The following is an 18,982-nucleotide window of genomic DNA, read 5'->3' on the forward strand; positions in this document are numbered from 1 at the left end:
CCAGACTGGAGCGCAGTGGCGCAATCTCAGCTCACTGCAAGCTCCACCTCCCGGGTTCAATGCCATTCTCCTGCCTCAGCCTCCCTTGTACCTGTGACTACAGGTGCCCACCACCATGCCCAGCTAACTTTTTGTACTTTTAGTAGAGAGAGGGTTTCACTGTGTTAGCCAGGATGGTCTCAATCTCCTGACCTTGTGATCCACATACCTCAGCCTCCCAAAGTGCTGGGATTACAGGCATGAGCCACCGCACCCAGCCACATGCTTGAATTCTCTCCTGGGCAAAGCCAAGAATCCTCTTGGGCTATGCCCCAATTTGGGGGCTCATCTGTCCTGCATTATCAGCATTCCAACATGATCTTTATCTCTGTCATTGAGGAATGCTTCACTGCAGTTTCAAGTAAACACAACCCTTGCTCAAACTGTTCTGTAGTGCTAACATGTGTGATCAAAGGCACACTTCTGTGTTCTAGTCTAGAGGGGGGCTGTGTTTGGTATATTCATTTACATTTACCAAACCCTTTGGGGTTTTTTCAGGACAAAAGAAAAGCATTTTCTATATTACTATTGCTATATGGCATTTTGTGTCTGTTTATTTCTGTGACTTAAGTGACAAAAGTATGTCACTCCCCCCAAAGTCCTTCATGTGCAGTGTGAAATCTAGTTTCTGAATATTATTAGGCTACATTAATTTGTAGAGTCCTTTGGAACACTTGCATTTAATGTACTATATCAGCAGAAAATACTGTTATTAGCACTCTAATTAAAGGCTTTTTATGGTGCCTTTAAGTATGATTGAGACATTTTCCTTAAGTATGTGATTCGGAGAGCTAGTAATCCTGGCATCGGATGGCTTATGAGAAGAACATAAAACACTTCTAAATGTGTGATGTCTTTACTCCTTATAATCTGTAGTAAGAGATTAGGCTCAAGGAAATATTCTTTTATATTCCCAAATACATCAGCACACATCTTATTATTGAACATGATAATGTAGGTTTTAGATTCTCTCTGATACTTTCTTTCGAATGCGATCTAAAAATATTGAATGATCTGGGAATCTACTTTCAGAAACTATTTCCTTTGAAGAAGTCATCTCCAAACAAATGGTAACGGAAAGAGTGCTTCATTGGCTTTTAACTATTCTTCTTCTTTTTTTTTTTTTTATTATACTTTAAGTTCTAGGGTACATGTGCACAACGTGCAGGTTTGTTACATATGTATACCTGTGCCGTGTTGGCGTGCTGCACCCATCAACTCGTCAGCACCCATCAACTCGTCATTTACATCAGGTATAACTCCCAATGCAATACCTCCCCCCTCCCCACTCCCCGTGATAGGCCCCAGTGTGTGATGTTCCCCTTCCCGAGTCCAAGTGATCTCATTGTTCAGTTCCCACCTATGAGTGAGAACATGCGGTGTTTGGTTTTCTGTTCTTGTGATAGTTTGCTGAGAATGATGGTTTCCAGCTGCATCCATGTCCCTACAAAGGACACAAACTCATCCTTTTTTATGGCTGCGTAGTATTCCATGGTGTATATGTGCCACATTTTCTTAATCCAGTCTGTCACTGATGGACATTTGGGTTGATTCCAGGTCTTTGCTATTGTGAATAGTGCCACAATAAACATACGTGTGCATGTGTCTTTATAGCAGCATGATTTATAGTCCTTTGGGTATATACCCAGTAATGGGATGGCTGGGTCATATGGTACTTCTAGTTCTAGATCCTTGAGGAATCGCCATACTGTTTTCCATAATGGTTGAACTAATTTACAATCCCACCGACAGTGTAAAAGTGTTCCTATTTCTCCACATCCTCTCCATCATCTGTTGTTTCCTGACTTTTTAATGATCACCATTCTAACTGGTGTGAGATGGTATCTCATTGTGGTTTTGATTTGCATTTCTCTACCATCAGAGTGAACAGGCAGCCTACAGAATGGGAGAAAATTTTTGCAATCTACTCATCTGACAAAGGGCTAATATCCAGAACCTACAAAGAACTCAAACAAATTTACAAGAAAAAAACAAACAACCCCATCGAAAAGTGGGCAAAGGATATAAACAGACAGTTCTCAAAAGAAGACATTCATACAGCCAACAGACGCATGAAAAAATGCTCATCATCAACTGGCCATCAGAGAAATGCAAATTAACTATTCTTCTTAAAAGCATAGGATTTCAGAGCTGAAAGGAACCTTGAAAAGTAATAAAAAATTACTCTAACTTCCTCATTTGACAATGAAGGACATTAAGGTTAAGTGGCAAAGGCCATTTGTGTTTAAATCTAATGAGCCACAGCGGGCAAGCTGTCATCTTAAAAACACTATCTAGATTACCATGGGAAACTGCCTATTGTGTTTGGTGATTTAGACGTGTCACTTTTAAACTTTCAACGCCTAAAACCGTCATCTAACTGGAAACATTTTTCTACATGCTTAGAAAAAGGCAGAAAACCGGGGAGGTGGGAGAATCGATTCAGTACATCTATTTACAGTAACACTACATAAAATCACCTAGAGCCTGGCTAGTTTTACCATCATAATTGTTCATAGTGATGATACTTCTGGGACTTCAAGGTCAGAAAGTACTTAACTATTTTGAAAGTTTTTTCAGTGTCTCCTCAGTTTTCCTCTGAATTCAATAAATAAAAGTAGTACATCGCCTGAGAACTCTGACTGATAGAGTTTTCTGACAATGGCTTTTTATTTTCAACATTTCACGCTTTAATTTTGATACACTTTAAAGAAGATGATAACAAGTAAAATATATAGCCAGAGTTATCCACTAAAGTTGGATTGGTAATTCTAACTTAACTATTTTTACTTTTGTTAAGTCATCACAAATAATTTCTTTGTGTTAAATTATAAACGTAGGCCACATAATCAAAGGCCATATGCTTAGTACAAATTTTGTCCTGGCATCTAGAATAGGTTTTATGTCACCTGGGCAGACCCCTTATTGTAGAGCTAGGGTGTTGAAAGTCTTACCTATGTGGTCTCAGCTGGTAGGAGTCAGGACTGAGAAGAAAATTAGGCCAAATCAGTCTCCAGATTAGCACTTGCAAAAATTGGTCAAGACAGATTAATCCTTTCAACTTTCTATTTTCCCCAAATTATTTTTTGAAAAATTACCTACTTTACTAGTTGTCTACTTTGAATCTTTGATAGTTCTAAGAATGATATACTGAAAGCTGTATTCAGTGAGCCAAGGTTCTATTTAATAGCCAAATGCTTTTTTTCTGGCCTACCTGGAAGATTCCATAACTCAACTATTGTGGGGAAACTTCGAAGTTCCAATTTTATTAACTTTTCTATGACCAAGAATAAAAAAAAAAGACTAGATTTCTATGGCCTAATTTGGTGAGATAAATGAAGCAAAATACTACTAACTTAGCTAATAATTTGGGAAAGCCCAGATCTACGATTGTAAATGTGTCTTGCTTTTAGATGCATAGGGCAATTTCTCTCCCTTCCCAAATTATCAGGATGCTAAATGAACAATTATTTATGAATTGCATGTTTTTTTTTTTTTTTTTGTAATTCTGATGGAAAACTGGATCTGCACAGTAATAAAAGCATTATCCTACAAAACACTTTATGGCATAGTCAACAGAAAAATAATTATTCAGAATATTCAAGAAGGTGTTATTAAAGTAGGCTTCTGTCCTTTTCCAAAAATATGAAGGTTGTTATATGAACACAGTCATGGACCTATTTCCATGAGCTTACATATCCCTAGGTTATAGGAATAATAATAATATGATCTAGGCTACCCACACTGTAAACTAAGATTTAAATTATAAAGATAGTAGGTTTAAATTGCTTCAGAATGCAGATGAATGGTCTTATTATTATAGGGCTGACCTTGAAGCAGCTATAATATTTAAAATAATTAAACCAGGAACAGAAAGGAATTTCTTCAATATGATAAGCATTCATGAAAACCCATGGCTAACAGCATACTCATTAGTGAAAGACTGAAAGCTTTTCCATTAAGATCAGAAAAAAAGACAAAGATGCCCACTCTCGCCACTTCTATTCAACATTATATTTGAGTCTCAGCCAGAGCAGTTTGGCAAGAAAAAGAAATATGAAGCATCCAAATCAGGAAGGAAGAGCAAAATTATCTGTTTGCCAATAACATGATCATATATATATAAACTCCTAAAGAATCTGTAAACTAATGGGGCTAATAAACAAATTCAGCATAGTTGCAGGATACAATGTCAACATACAAGAATCAGTTGTATTTTTATACTCTAGCAGTAAGTACTCTGAAAATGATACTGAGGAAAAAAATGTACAGTAGAATATTATAAAAACAAATACTTAAGAATCAATTTAACCACAGAGGCATATAATACTTGAACAATGAAAAATACCAAATATTGCTAAATGAAATTAAAGAAGACCTAAATAGATGGAAAGATATCCGATGTTCATGGATTGAAACAATGTCATTAAGAGGTCAGTGTTTCGCAAAGCCGTCTACAAATTAAATGCAATTCCTATCAAGATCTCAACAGCTTTTTTTCAGAAATGGAAAACCTGACCCTAAAATTCATATGAATTAGAAGGGAGCCCAAATAGCCAAAACAACATTGAAAAAGAACAAAGTTAAAGAAGTCACACTTTCCAATGTATCAAAATGGGGTTTCTGTTTGGAGTGATGAAAATGTTTCAGAGCCAGGTAGAGGTGGTGGTTGTATAACACTGAAGGTACTGAGTGTTGTATACTTTAAAATGCACACTTCAAAATTTTTTGTTATGTAAATTTTACATCAATAAACAAGTTAAAATATCAAGTTATTTGCTAGCCTAAAATAAAAAAGAGAGGTTCACAAATATGTCATTAAATACTGTAGGAATTGCTGGATAATTTTTGTTCTAAATATGTCTTTGCGATTTGGAAAATGGTGAACATTTGCTCCCATATCCTCTTATTAAGACGAAAACCTTAGTCCAATAGCCTAAATAAAGACGCATGCAGTAAAATGTGCTAGAACTGCAGCAACTAAAAGTAAAAACATAACAGAAAAATTAAGAATGTTACCCTGACAACTTGAGTGGCATTTTATTGTGGATCTGCTTGCCAATGAATATGGTGGGAACAGCTAAAAATAGACATGAGGAAGGAATCATAACAAATGCTAGGGATACATCTGTAATACGACTGTAGCTGAATTATAAAAATAAGCTCCTTTCATGGTTGACACTAGTATGTATTCCTTTCCTATTGAAATAGGGGTTAAAGTTTTTAATTTTATAAGAATTTTGCTGGTTATTAACTGAATGTTTGGAGACAAAAATGTGTCTTTTCTGAGTCTCAGGTTCCTTAATTGTAAGGTGGTAATAACTCCAAGCTTATGAGGAAGATAGCATGAGATTATTTATATACAGTTGACTGCATAACACAGAGTAAACAATTATCAAACAGTTCTCCCATTTAAAGAAAAAAATCTCTATCATAAAGCCATCTCAGTGAGGTTTTTGTTTAATAATTTTACCATGTTTTAGGTTTTTGAAAGGTAGGGGTAAGAGGACTTATCTGAAAAATGGATCTTCCCAAAGAAGAGTACCATGGTGCTTTGAAGATAAACATGAGATTTTTTCCATGCTTTAAGGAATGAGCTAATGCCTGTACTCCATATAAAATTCTTTATACAGTTAAAGATGATCATAAAGGGCCATCTCTAAATCACCCCATTCCTATTACTGTTTCTCCTAGATACAGTTTTCTAATTACTAATTATCTAAGAAGATACATGACTAAAAAATTGGGAATGCAGAGTATTTTCTCTGTGCTTACCTCATTTGCGGCTTTATGTCGGAACTCAATCTCCTGTTGTTTGCGGAAAAAAAAAAAAAAAAAAAAAAAAGGAAAGACTCAGTTGTCTTCCAGGAGCACTGTGAGAATTGGTGGTTTTCCAATAGTTTGAAACTGAGGTTTATAAAGAGATTAAAGACCTACTACAAACTGATTATTCTGAAATTATTTTGTTAAAGTTAATGAAGTTAGAGTCCATCTTTTAAAATTAGGTGGGTAAATAGTTGACAATTATTACAATTGAGATCATGAATTCCAAAGGAATGTAAAGATACTCATTTTAAATGTCTGTAATTGTGAATGTTTTGAGTTAAGATTTTTTTGGTTTGTTTGTTTTTGTTTGTTTGTTTGTTTTTTGAGGCAGAGTCTTGCTCTGTCGCCCAGGCTGGAGTGCAGTGGCGCGATCTCGGCTCACTGCAAGCTCCGCCTCCCGGGTTCACGCCATTCTCCTGCCTCAGGCTCCCGAGTAGCTGGGACTACAGGCGCCTGGCTAATTTTTTTGTACTTTTAGTAGAGACGGGGTTTCACTGTGTTAGCCACGATGGTCTCGATCTCCTGACCTTGTGATCCGCCCGCCTTGGCCTCCCAAAGTGCTCGGATTACAGGCGTGAGCCACCGCGCCCGGTCTTGAGTTAATTTTTTACATGTTATATATGCAGTTTCAAATTATTAATTGACAGCAAGTTAAACTGCTTAAAAATAGAGTTGGTAAGAGAAACTAAGACTACAGGTTATTTTGCAGGTATTGAATTTTCACGCAATAATAACTACTTATCTTTTTTTCTCAGACGATAAATATAATATCTGTCTATGGCGCTTTTCACCCATAAAAATGATGTATTTGGTCAGGTGCGGTGGCTCACACCTGTAAGCCCAGCACTTTGGGAGGCCGAGGTGGGCGGGTCACCTGAGGTCTGGAGTAGAGACCAGCCTGCCAGCCTGGTGAAACTCTGTCTCTACTGAAAATAGAAAAGAAAAAACCAAAAAAATTAGCCTGCTGTGGTGACACACGACTGTAATCCCAGCTACTGGGGAGGCTGAGGAAGAGAATCGCTGGAACCCCGGAGGCCCAGGTTGCAGTGAGCCGAGATCGCGCCACTGCACTCCAGCTTGGATGAAAGAATGAGACTGTGTCTCTCACACACACACACATACACACACACAAAATGTGCTCATTGCCTTCTAGGGTCTTTGCAGAAAGATAGCACCATAGTCTTAAAACACTGAATATAGTAATCAAAACAGTGTGGTACAGGCATACAGACAGACGTTTAGACCCGTGAAACAGAATAGGGTGCCCAGAAATAAAACTTTGAATATATGGTCAAATGATTTTTGGCAAGGAAACCAAGACTTAAATGTAAGACCTAGAACTATAAAACTGTTTAAAAGCACAGGGGAAAACTTCGCGACATTGGATTGGTAATAGGCAGCAAAAGAAAAAATATACAAATTGGTCTTCATCAAAATTGAAAACTTTTGTGCATCGAAGGACACTATAATGCTTTTGTGGTCAAAGGACATTTTTCACTTTGTTGAATGAAAAGTTAACCCATGGAATGGAAGGAATATTTGCAAATCAAATATCTGATAAGGATTATTATTCAGAATACATTAAAAACTCCTAGCTGGGCTCAGTGGCTCACACCTGTAATCCCAGCACTTTGGGAGGCCAAGGCGGGTGGATCATGAGGTCAGGAGATTGAGACCATCCTGGCCAATATGGTGAAATCCTGTCTCTACTAAAATTTCAAAAATTAGCCGGGTGTGGTGGCGGGCGCCTGTAATCCCAGCTATGCAGGAGGCTGAGGCAGGGGAATCTCTTGAACCCGGTAGGCGGGGGTTGCAGTGAGCTGAGGTCACGCCACTGCACTCCAGCCTGGCAACAGAGTGACACTCTGTCTCAAAAACAAAACAAAAACAAACCCCTGCAACTCACAACATAAAAACAAATACTGCAGTTTAAAAATGAGCAAAGGACTTGACAGTTCTCCAAAGAGGATATACAAATATATGTATATGCCATATTTTGTTTATCCATTCATCCACTGATGAATATGCGTTGTTTCCACGTTTTGTCTATTGTGAATAATGTGCCATGAACATGGGCGTATGAATCTCTCTTAGGGTTCCTGCTTTTAAAATAAATTTTTTGTGTATATCTAGAAGTGGAGTTGCTGGATCATAGAGTAATTTTCTCTGAATTATTTGACAAACTGTCATATGATTTTCCATAGTGGCTGCACCATTTTACATTCCCATCAGCAGTGCACAGGGTCTCAGTTTCTCCATATCCTCACCAATGCTTGTTATATTCTGTTATTTTGATAACAGTCATCCCAATGGGTATGAAGTGGTATCTGATTGTGGTTTCATTTGCATTTCCCTAGTGATGAGTCATATAGAGTTTCTTTCTTTTTTTGTTTTTTAAGACAGATTCTCTGTCACCCATACTGGAGTGCAGTGGCACAGTCTTGGCTCACTTCGCCTCCTGGGTTCAAGCGATTCTCCTGCCTCAACCACCCAAGTAGCTGGGATTACAGGCATGCATCACCACACCTGGCTAATTTTTGTATTTGTAGTAGAGATGAGGTTTCAGCATGGGGCTGCTCTCGAACTCCTGACCTCAAGTGATCCGTCTTCCTCAGCCTCCCAAAGTGCTGGGATTACAGGTGTGAGCCACCACACCCGGACTAGAGCTTCTTTTTATGTGCAGTCTAAACAAGGTAGACAAAACTTAACAACAGTTCTAGTATACCACTCTGGTGGTAATCTGCTTAAAAGACCTTCCTCGATTTTATAATATGACAAACTAGCAATGTGAAAACTGACTGCTAAATGCAGAGGTCCGGGGAATACCTATTTATGGTCTTAAAAGAGAACCTGAAGAAAAGACAGCTGGCTGTGCTTCCTGGGATGTTTTGTTTATTTCTGGCTGGGGAGGCAAAGAATGATCCAGGGGACAGTGAGGGACGAGAGAGATACTGAAGCAGCAGTGAGCAGGTGGTGAAAGACAAGTTAACAAAGAGGCATCTGTGTTTGGGAGGAAAATAGAATTTTATCTTGGGAATTTTTCATCTTTACATCCCCATATCCTAAGTCCAAACAATTTATTCCCCTGTAGGGCTATGAGAGTTTGAATGTGTTATTTATCAAGTGTGAGTGGGCTATATATTGTCCTTCTCCCCTGTTTATAGCACAGTACTCTAGAGATTAGGTCATATATTATATGCAGAAAAGCAGGCAAATAATTAAAATCAAATATTGACTTCATTTATATTTTGGTAACAGATTAAGAAGACAGAAATGCTCTCTAGTTCATTCTAAATAACTATGTTTGCATATGTTTGCTTTAGTGTAATGAATTGTTAGCGTGGCCCTAGGTATCAAGGAGTGTAAAAATGAAAGAAGCTCCCTGCTCAGCCAGTATAGTGCTGAAGACAGACAAATGGTCATTTTTACTTAATATGGGAAATGCAAAATAAAAATAAAAATAGTAAGGGAAGGCTTTCATCCCACATTAGGGTGGTGAGGGTAAGCTTCTGGGACAGAAGTTGGAGTTAGCCTAGTGACAGGACAGACGACAGAGTAACCAAATATGAAGTAACTGCCCATCCATGAGAGGAACTTCAAAGGTACAACTTTCTTTATCCAGAAACATTAGCCATTTATGGCCTGTGTAATTTACTACGTGTGTGCTAGTTAATTTCTTGATTCTGAAGATGCTAACCAATTAGCTTGTTATTTGAAATAGTTGCACAGGGTGACTGTGGACATTTAGTAGCCTTGAGCGACTGGTTTTATGCTTTAAATGAGTTGCTTAATGTTACTAAATTACTAAATGTTACCAAATTTGTATACATAGATGTAATGTGTGAAACATGATATGTATTCTTTGCATTTGTAATTAGATTGCAAATAAGAGAATTGCAAATAGTTTTAATTAAAAATCTTAATATTAAACTTCAAAATAGTAGGTAACACTTTGGTTTTATTTATAATTTTACTTAAAACAGTTCATATTCATTAGTTACAACTTATATTGACATTTACATTTTAATAGAAAATGTTTAAATTTTAGAAGAAAAATATCTGGTTTAAAATCATATGCAAAATAATTTTTGTATCTTAATATTTACCTTATTTTTCTTTTCTAATGAAACATGTAAATTTTATACATTTTTTTTATTCCTTTTGATTAAGTGTTGGCAAACTATAGCTCACAAGTTAAATGGTTTAAAAATCAATGATCTAAATTTATACTTTAAGTACCTAGAAGAAAGCAACTTAAACCCAAAGTATGTAGGCTAATGGTAACAATAAAGATAGGAGTGGACGTTAATAAATTAGAAATGGCCAGGTAATATAGAAAATAATATAATATAAATAAAAGTTAAAAACAACAAAAACACTTAGACACATTATAGTTAAACTGCCAAAAACCTCAGATAAAGAAGAAGCTTCACTTATAGAGGAACAAAAATAAGAATTATGGCAGATATCATGTGAAAACCTACACAAGCCACAGCAATATCCCCCCGCCTTTTTTTTTTTTTTTTTTTTTTTTTTTTGAGACGGAGTCTCCCTCTGTCGCCCAGGCTGGAGTGCAGTGGCCGGATCTCAGCTCACTGCAAGCTCCGCCTCCCGGGTTCATGCCATTCTCCTGCCTCAGCCTCCCGAGTAGCTGGGACTACAGGCGCCCGCCACCATGCCCGGATAATTTTTTTGTATTTTTCGTAGAGACGGGGTCTCACCGTCTTAGCCAGGATGTGTTAGCCAGGATGGTCTCGATTTCCTGACCTCGTGATCCGCCCGCCTCGGCCTCCCAAAGTGCTGGGATTACAGGCGTGAGCCGCCGCGCCCGGCCAGCAATATCTTTAAAGTACTAAAAGGAAAACAAAACAAAAACACTGTCATTGCAGAATTCTATAACCAGAGAAGATATATATTTTAAAAAGAAGGTGAAATAAATATTTTTTCAAACCAAAGCTGAGAGAATTCATTTCCATCAGATGTGTACTATAAGAAATGCTAAAGCAAATTCTTTAGGCAGAAGGAATATGATACTAGCTGGAAATTTGGGTGTACACACCAAAATAAGAGAATATGATACTAGGCATGGTAAAAATGGTAAATATAAAGTATTTTTAAAATGTTTAATATCATTAAAGCATCAATGGCTCAAGCAAAACATGTAATAAAGCATTAGCAGGTTTATAACATATGCAGAAATAAAACACAGAATAACACAATGGAAGGAACATTTGGAGGTAGACTATTTTTTAATTTTATTTTACTTTAAGTTGTGGGATACATGTGCTGAACAATCAGGTTTGTTACATAGGTATACATGTGCCGTGGTGGTTTGCTGCACCTGTTAACCCATCATCTAGGTTTTAAGCCCCACATGCATTAAGTATTTGTCCTAATGCTCTCCCTCCCCTTACCCCCATCCCCCAACAGGCCCCAGTGTGTGATGTTCCCCTCCCTGTGTCCATCTGTTCTCAATGTTCAACTCCCACTTATGAGTGGGAACATGCAGTGTTTGGTTTTCTGCACATGCGCACGTATGTTTATTGCAGCACTGTTTAAAATGGCAAAGACTTGGAACCAACCCAGATGCCTATCAATGATAGACTGGATAAAGAAAATGTAGCACGTATACACCGTGGAATACTACACAGCCATAAAAAAGAATGAGTTCATGTCCTTTGCAGGGACATGGTTGATACTGGAAACCACCATCCTTGGCAGTATACTATTTAAAGATTCTTATGCAATTGGAAAAGAAATATATTATTTGAATGTAGACTGTAATAAGTTAAAAATATATATGGTAAACCCTAAAGCCACCACTAAAAATGTTTATGTAAAGTGTAACTAATGAGCCAGTCATGGAGATTTTTAAAAATAGTTCTGAAACGTACTCATTACTACAAAGGAGTACAGGAAAACAAGGAAAAAAGACCAATAATGGATGAGAATATGGAAAACAAATAGTATAAGATTATGTTTAAATCAAATTATATCAATAATTATGTTAAATGTAAATGTATTTAACAAGCCCCTTAAAACTCACGTTGTCAGATTAGATAATAAGGCTAACACAACTATATGCTGTCTACAAGAAACCCATTATAAACATAAACATATAGCATGGAAGTAAAAAGATAGAAAAATATACCATGGAAGTAGTAATCAAAAGAAACCTAAAATGGCTTTGTTAAAATCAGAGTAGACTTTAGAACTAGGAATATTACCAGAAATAAAGACAGACACTACATAATCATTAAGGGGTCAATTCATGGCAAAGCTATAATAATCTTTATAACAGAGATTCAAAATACATGAAGCAAAAATGAGAAAACTGAAAGGTAAAATACAAATCCAGAATTTTACTTGGAGACTTCAATATTCCTTTCTTACTGATAGAACAAATAGATCAAAAACAACAACAACAAAAAACTATAAGGATATAGAAACGTAGAAAAACACTCTAAGCAACATAATGTAATTTCCGTTTGTCTGACATTCCACCTGACAACCGTTTCAGCTAAAAACAGTTTTTATAACAAGGAAGCATGAGCAACTAGGAATATCAGCTGCAGATAGCTGACTACTTTGAATACGTAAATTCAAATGTGTTTCTTAATAAAGTGGGTTTCATTAGTGTTCATACCTATGACACGAACACACACTTGGGTATGGGTGTGAGTATGGTATCTTCCATAAGAAAAAATTAAGATGGCTTGATAAGAAAAGGCATGGGAGGTCAGAGACAATGCCCGTGAATGGAACATTCCTATGAAAAGATAGGTTGGATCCATAGGAGAGCAAAAGATATGAAAAGTTGTACATTTTTCATAATCAATGCCTACCCATCTTTCCACCTTCCTACTGTACTTTCAAGCTGTACTGAATTCCTTCCCTTCCATCTTTGAATTTTCTTTTAGGCCAGAACGTTTTTCCTTATCTTTAAAATTTCTGCCATAGTGGCCAGGCACGGTGGCTCACGCCTGTAATCCCAGCACTTTGGGAGGCGGAGGCGGGTGGATCACGAGGTCAGGAGATCGAGACCATCCTGGCTAACACGGTGAGACCCCGTCTCTACTAAAAATACAAAAAATTATCCGAGCGTGGTGGCAGACGCCTGTAGTCCCAGCTATTTGGGAGGCTGAGGCAGGAGAATGGCGTGAACCCGGGAGGCGGAGATTGCAGTGAGCTGAGACCATGCCACTGCACTCCAGCCTGGGCGGCAGAGCGAGACCCCATCTCGGAAAAGAAAAAAAAAAAATTTCTCCCATAGTATTTTGCGCTCATATTCATCATACTTATCTGTGTCCTCCCTGATCTGTGCTCTATATAATACAGGAGCCACTCCTTGTTCAGTAGTCTTGTCCCTATTGCCTGGGTCATAGCAGGCATACACACATACAAGATGCCATAAATTAATAACATTTCTGCTATTCATAGCTATTTGTGAGATGAGCCCTACTTCTAGTAAGTACATTGCTGTAGTCATCACAGCATGCACGCAAAAGAACTGTGTAAATCTGTTTCTCCAACCGTCAACCCAGTGTTAACCTGAGTGGCAGGGTTCTTTGAGGTCTACCAGAGAGACGGCTGTGGTGCACGGAAAAGGAGTCTGAGAGTTGGGGTTTAAAAGACGTGCGGTTAAGTCCCACCTCTGCCACCTTTAGCTATTCAGGTTTGGTTAAGTCAGTCCTTGCTAACTGTTCAAAGTCCACTCTCCTTTCTTCCTAAGGCATACAATTGGTCTGTGTTGCTCAGCCTGTCTTGCAGTTTTAGTTGGGTGACAGAGTTCTAGCCAATAAAATATAAGTGGAAGAGATGTGTAACACTTCCAAGTTTGGACAATAAAAACTTGCATGCACTACCATCTACCATCACCTCAGGCACTAATGTTCTTTTTCCTCCTTGCAAGTAACCCCAGTGGGAATAACATGGTGACATTGGAAGTTGCATTGTGAAGATGGTAGCTAGTTACTCAAGCCTTGGTTCCTAAATGTTAGCATGATGCAGAGCTATTTCTTTTTTCTTTTTTTCTTTTTTTTTTTTTTTTGAGACGGAGTCTCGCTCTGCTCCCTCTGTCGCCCAGGCTGGAGTGCAGTGGTGCGATCTTGGCTCACTGCAACCTCCCCCTCCTGGGTTCACGCCATTTTCCTGCCTCAGCCTCCCGAGTAGCTACAGGAGCCCACCACCACGCCCGGCTAATTTTTTGTAATTATTATTATTATTATTATTTTATTTTATTGGAGATGGGATTTCACCGTGTTAGCCAGGATGGTCTCCATCTCCTGACCTCGTGATCTGCCCGCCTCGGCCTCCCAAAGTGCTGGGATTACAGGCTTGAGCCACCATGCCTGGCCAATGCAGAGCTATTTCTAATGGGGAACTCCTACTCCAGTGTACATTTCTTTCAAATCCATTGAATATTCAGACTGTTTATTATAGCAGTTTGACTTGCCCTAATTAACATGGAGGAATAGTAATATCTACGTCACAGGCAAAGATAATGCGTTTAAGTTCTTAATAGGAAGCCTGGCACCTCATATGTAAGCAAAAGTATCAGTTGTTATAACAAGGTTTAGATGAGAAATAAATCAGATAGATCACAAATGAATGTGCTTTATAAACTAAAAAGTGCTATATACTATTGAATATTCCAGAGTGCTCTCCTGGGTAGTTTTAGGAACTCAAGGAATCCCATTTCTGTCAAATCTTTTCTCTGAAAGTGGAATTAAACTTTCTGCGAACACTTGTACATTGCAGTTTTAAACTTTTACCATCCATACAGATACATTCAATCCCGTTATAATGGATTTGCTTGCATCTTTATATGCTTTTAAATAACAATCTGTAATTCAGGGCATTCACTTTACGGTGTAGGTTTACAAAAAGCAAACATGTAACTTCATGGAATGCATCATGCTAAGTCAGGCCAGTGGCCGATACAGATATATATCCTTATGAAAATGCTGTTAATAGTGGCGGAAATCCAAGGCTTTCGGCAAGGTGAAAAATGATTTAATGAGTAAAATGAGAAATCATACATGTGTATCTGTCCTAAAAAGCTTGCTTTTTAAGGTGTTAAACGCAGTCACAAATCTGCAAGCAGGAGAGGAAGAATAAAGCCCTCATAATCACTGTTTTCTTCCACTTACAGAAAAAATAATCTTTTAAAATGTGTGGCTTCCTTAGCCAGTGTTTCTTACCAGCCCCTGTTCCTATTTCAGAGCATTAGTAGTTCTCAGAATATGCCTGTCCATTACAACAACTAATGAGCACAAGGAAGCTAACATACAGCTTGAAGAAATTAGTCATCTGCATTTGAATGCCTCGATGGCACATCCATTATTGCTGGAGTCTCTTGCATCTGCTTAACTTTTAACATTAAAAGAATTAGGCTTTACTCACCAAATTTTTGCTTTCGTTTGTGGCTTTTAAATATTGTGTAAGTCAAAGTATCTTAAAAAGATCAACCATGATCGAAGGCATCCATACATTTTCCAAGTCTTTTTATTCTGTTTATTCTGAGTTTGCTCCCTTTTGCAGGAGTAACACTTTGTTACTCTGTATTTGAGATCTTTTACAAGCCAGACAAGAGTCTGAATGGGTACATTGTATTGGATTAGTGTTCAATACATGCTAATTAAACTAGTCTGGGTTATAAAGGAAGAATTAGTATAACGTTCTCATGGCAGTCAGGATTAGGTAAATGTTGTCATTGTATGAGTTGTATGCTATGTTTTAAGACGTAAGAAGTCGTTCAACATTCATTCATTCATTTAGACAACAAATGTTTTCACGTTCTAACTAAGTGCTAGACACCATGCTGGGTGGTGCTGGGGTACTAAGATGAAAAAGACGCCATCACTGCCCTCAAGGAACCCTGTCTAGTGGTAGGGAGAAACATAAAAAACAGGGAGTTCATATTATAAATTATATGAAATGAATATATTGTATTACATTTGAACATTTAATTCAAACTTGCCCTCTGGTTATAAGCATTATTAAAATTATTTTCAAGGTTTTGATTTTTCTGCGGTCTCTTTAAACATCTGATGAAAGATGAAATTCTACTTTCCAAATGGTCCTAATTGAAAGCGAATGCATGAATAAGCATGCTATAAGAAATTGGACAGCTATCATGAGAAAACACTCAGTTTCACCAAGTCTGGTTTTTTGTTTTGTTTTGTTTTGTTTTTTAAATAATGTTCCTTCTTTTGTTTTCTCCCTCCTTCCTTCCTTCATTTATTAATTGACTTTTAAGTGCTAACTAGCAAGACTGTAAGCCCCATGGAGCTAGTGACCTGGTCTTTGTTGGCTGTGCTCATTGAGTGGCACAGAATAGAAGCTTGATTCATACTTTATTGAATGAATGTTGAAAGAACTCAGAGGGCAGCTTGCCAGATTCTGAATGTGTCCTAGAATATAAGTGCGGTTGGTTCCTGTCCACACAGAGTTTGGAGTCTGAAATGGATTTAATGTTATCCCTAAGAATTAAACTCATGCTCAAGAAGACTCCGGGGTTTGATTAAATGAGTAGGCCTAAAAGAGTGATATTATCAACAGATCATGGGGCGAAAGTAGACTATAAGTCAAAAACTTTCAATACAATTTCTTTTCCATTTTCACACACACATACCCACAGGCATACATATAAAAGCACGGGTGATTGTTGCTATTCAAAATATTCCCTATTTAGAAACTAATACAAACCAATACTTAAGTGCTTCTATTTAATGTTCAGCAAAATTTAAAAAAAAGTGGTATTTTAATTTTTTAAATTTTATTTTTCCATAAGTTATTGGGGTACAGGTGGTATTTGGTTACATGAGTAAGTTCTTTAGTGGAGATTTGTGAGAACCTGGTATACCCATCAACCTAGCAGTATACATTGCACCATATTTGTTGTCTTTTATCCCGTACCCCTCTCCCACTCTTCCCCCCAAGTCTCCAAAGTCCATTGTATCATTCTTATGCCTTTGCATCCTCACAGCTTAGCTCCCACATGTCAGTGAGAACATATGATGTTTGGTTTTCTATTCCTGAGTTACTTCCCTTAGAATAATAGTCTCTAAGAAAAAAAAAAAAGAATAGTCTCTAATCTCATCCAGGTGATTGCAAATGCTGTTAATTTATTTCTTTTCATAGTTGAGTAGTATCTCATCATCATATATATCAGAGTTTCTTTATCAGCTCATTGATTGATGAGCATTTGTGTTGGTTCCACGATTTTGCTACTATGAATTGTGCTGCTGTAAACACACATGTGCAAATATCTTTTTTGAATAATGACTTCTTTTCCTCTGGGTAGATACCCAGTAGTGGAATTGCTAGATCAAATGGTAGTTCTACTTTTAGTCCTTTAAGGAATCTCTACACTGTTTTCCATAGTGGCTGTGCTAGTTTACATTCCCACCAGCAGTGCACAAGTGTTCCCTGACCACTGCATCCATGCCAACATCTCCTGTTGTTTGATTCTTTGATTATGATCACTCTCACAGGGGTAAGGCGGTATTACATTGTGGTTTTGAGTTGCATTTCCCTGATCATTTTTGATGTTGAGCCATTTTTCATATGTTTGTTGGCCATTTGTATATCTTCTTTTGAGAATTGTCTATTAGTGTCCATAGCCCATAAAAGCGGCATTTTTAATACCAAAGATTAGGAAAATCAATGACGCTTTATGCCTAAATCTTTAACTGTGTCAAGACCCATTCTTTAAGCCTGGCTCAAATCAGTGCTATGGTGGAGATAATAGGTTTAAAATGTCTATGCTTATCTTTGAGGAGAACAAATACTATATCTCATATAATTTAATATATCATAGTAAAATACAGAAGGCAGTTGAAGCCTATTACAGTAAATTTTTGCATGTATATTTCAATATACCAAACTTGCATTTTGTTGTTACAAAATAACATATTAATAGACGCCTGGAGCTGGACTGGTGCCGTGGCTCACGCCTGTAATCCCAGCACTTTGGGAGGCCGAGATGGGTGGATCATGAGGTCAGGAGTTTGAGATCAGCCTGGGCAACATGGCAAAACCCTGTCTCTACTAAAAAATACAAAAATTAGGCTGGATGCAGTGGCTCATGCCTGTAATCCCAGCATGTTGGGAGGCAGAGGCGGGCAGATCACCTGAGGTCAGGAGTTCGAGACCAGCCTGGGCAACATGGTGAAACTCCATTTCTACTAAAAATACAAAAAAATTAGCTGGGTGTGGTGGCAGGCACCTGTAATCCCAGCTACTCGGGAAGCTGAGGAGAATCGATTGAACCCAGGAAGCGAAGGTTGCAGTGAGGTAAGATCGTGCCACTGCACTCCAGCCTGGGTGATAAGGGCAAAATTCTGTCTCAAAAAAAAAAAAAAAAAAAAAAAAAAAAACCTGAAAAACTCGTTACAGAGGTTTCCACTGTAGTAAAATTTGTTGAAATGAGATGCACTGAATCATGTAAAAATGTGCCTCCTTGGGACTATCTGAACGGAATGTTAAGTGAAACACCCTCACTGTAGTCACTACCCTGTTATCAAGAGTTCTGGATCTTAAGGAAGTGCTTGTTTTGTCAAAAATGTGACACTAAGAGTTTTCACCCCTATGGAAAACCTCCAATCCTGGCTGGGCGTGGTGGCCCACACCTGTAATCCCAGCACTTTGGGAGGCGGAGGCCAGTGGATTATTTGAGGTCAGGAGTTCAAGACCAGCGCGGGCAACATGGTGAAACCCCGTCTCTACTAAAAATACAAAAATTAGCTGGGCTTGGTGGCATGTGGCTGTAATCCCAGCTATTCGGGAGGCTGAGGCGAGAGAGAATCGCTTGAACCCAAGAGGTGGAGGTTGCAGTGAGCCGAGATCGCGCCATTGCACTCCAGCCTGGGCGACAGAGTGAGACTCCGTCTAAAACAACAACAAACTTCAATTCTGTTTGGAAAGTAGTGCTAATTTAATTTGGCAAAGATGAAGACAGGAGTCATAAAGGAAAACATTCCGTCTCAGGTTGGGTAGATTCCCACCTAGTTGACCAGGCCAGTGGCAGGTTCAGGTGGGATCACCAGATGATCTTTATCAACGCCATTTCTTTTTCTGGATCCTTATTACTGACATCAGCAAGGCCTTTCAG

Source organism: Macaca thibetana, chromosome 9 (assembly GCF_024542745.1).
Source record: "Macaca thibetana thibetana isolate TM-01 chromosome 9, ASM2454274v1, whole genome shotgun sequence".
Classification (NCBI taxonomy): Eukaryota; Metazoa; Chordata; class Mammalia; order Primates; family Cercopithecidae; genus Macaca; species Macaca thibetana.